Raw genomic sequence first — 2,394 nt, 5'->3', positions numbered from 1 at the left:
CAGCGAAGGGGAGCCAGAGAAAGAATTTCTAAGGCTGCTGTGAACTGGATGATGTTTTCAGAGGGATGAGAAACCCCCACCCACCAGGAGCTCCTGCAACAGCAGTTGTCAAAAATCAAGGGACCCCTTCCCAGCAGGAAGATGCGTCTTCTAGAAACCGGATGACTGACACATTGCGCGTGTGTTCGGCTTCTCCCCCCAAAATTCAAACGATTTTCAAAGATTGCTGCAAGGGGCCAAAGGAAGAAAGGAGACAACAGATCACAACGAGGAAGGGTGGCAAATGCAGCTTGCAGTGGAAAGGCAAGTTTTATTGTCAGACCGTCACTGTAAGAGTATGTAAAGAAACTGGATTTTTTTTTTCATGCTGCTTTCCTCCCAGGCCAACGCTGTTCCCCCCCTCCAAGCAAACAGTGGAGAGGTGTGCTAAAGTGTACCTACTTCAGAGAGCCAGTTTGGTGTAGTGGTTAGGAGTGCGGACTTCTAATCTAGCATGCCAGGTTCGATTCTGCACTCCCCCACATGCAGCCAGCTGGGTGACCTTGGGCTCGCCATGGCACTGATAAAACTGTTCTGACCGGGCAGTGATATCAGGGCTCTCTCAGCCTCACCCACCTCACAAGGTGTGTGTTGTGGGGAGAGGAAAGGGAAGGCGACTGTAAGCCGCTTTGAACCTCCTTCGGGTAGGGAAAAGCAGCATATAAGAACCAACTCTTCTTCTTCTTCAGGGTCTGTAAAATGGATCCTTTTGCCCTTTCTCATTGAACTTTTTCCGCAGTAGAGATTTACCTCTTTTCATCTCTGTTTTGGATTCCCATGGGATCCTGACAGTTTGTGCCAGTTATTCCGCAGTAGGGTGTCTTCCTCCACGTTCACTCGCTGCTTCTTTTGTGATCACTGCTTCCTTGAAGCTAACTTTTGCCCTGCTAGCAGCTGAGTTTTATGCCACAGATTACAGTGGAGGAAGCAAGGAGGAGAAGGCAGGGTGGACACATGTCAGAGATGCCCCATTTCAGCTTCAGGTTTCCCTGTGATCTGTTCCTTCAGACATCCCATGGCTGGGATCTGTCCTTCCCTTTAACTTTACCTTTTGCCCAGTTTGCCTCAATGGCATAGACCCTCTCTTCTTCCTCTAGTGAACAAATATCCCCCCCCCACCCATTTCTGCCTCATTTTCCCAATGATCCACTCCTTTCCCCCACTAACTTTGATTCCTCATCCCCCCCACATGCAGCCAGCTGGATAACCTTGGACTAGTCACAGTTCTCTCTCTTGCAGAACAGTTTTCTGAGAGCTCTCTCAGCCCCACCTCCCTCACTTGGCATCTGTTGTGGGGAAAGGAAGGGAAAGGTGTTTGCAAGCTACTTTGAGATTTCTTCAGGTAGTGAAGTGGGGTATAAAAAAATCAGCTATCTTTTGCCCCTTCCTGGGAAATTCTGCCAAATCTGCCTTGGGGATATGGACCCTCCCTGCCTCCTCTACTGAACTGATCCCCCCTCCCATTTCTGCCTCATGTTCCCCAATGATTAATTCCTCCAAACATTTCTGCCCTGCTAGCTGCTTGTCCTCCTGTATGCTTTCTGGGTGCCCTCTGCAGGTCCTAGTCACCCCCCCCACACACACACACTCCTACCACTTCTATGACATATCTTCTGACCCCCATCCCATACCCCTCCCCCTTTTGCTTTCTGTCCCTGAACTAGACATGGCACTTTTTCCTTCCTTTTTCCCCATCACTTCCAGCTGCTGCAGGGTCCTCATCTCTGCAACCCAAAATAGAGGCACGGCAGGTAGAGTCATTTGAATTAATGAATCCTCCACTAGAGAGCAGCACCTTAGAACCCAAAGGGGGGAAAAGTTCCCGTAGTGAAAGCTTCCGAAAACGTGCAATAAGGGCCAAGAAGAAGTAGAATTTTGTGCAGAACTTTTTTGCATTGTCTTAAGGTGTCTTGAGATGAGAGGGAGGACTATGTGTCCTTATCTTTAAAAACAGCTGCACCAGACCCTTGAGTGGGTTCACCCATTGAAAAATAATCATCTTGAAATTCCAGAATACACCGCAACCGTGGATTTGAATCCCGAACCAGTACTGTCCAATCCACAAATCACGAATCAAAGGTAAAAGGGCCCTCCTCAAATCTTGAAACTATAGCCAAATTTTTCTGGGATCCTACCCCTACATTGCTGCTGGGGGGTAAACGGTAATGACTGGGGAAGGCACTGGCAAAGCACCCCGTATTGAGTCTGCCATGAAAACACTGGAGGGCGTCACCCCAAGGGTCAGACATGACCCGGTGCTTTACCCCTACATAGTATCCCAGCAGGATGAGTAGTTGGTGTTGCTTAGAAACTACGGCTTACATGGAAATATTATATAGTACGCAAATACAGTGA

The sequence above is a fragment of the Paroedura picta genome, chromosome 8 (assembly GCF_049243985.1).
Source record: "Paroedura picta isolate Pp20150507F chromosome 8, Ppicta_v3.0, whole genome shotgun sequence".
Taxonomy (NCBI): Eukaryota; Metazoa; Chordata; class Lepidosauria; order Squamata; family Gekkonidae; genus Paroedura; species Paroedura picta.
The sequence above is the reverse complement of the archived record's forward strand: the minus strand, read 5'-3'. Positions refer to the sequence as shown.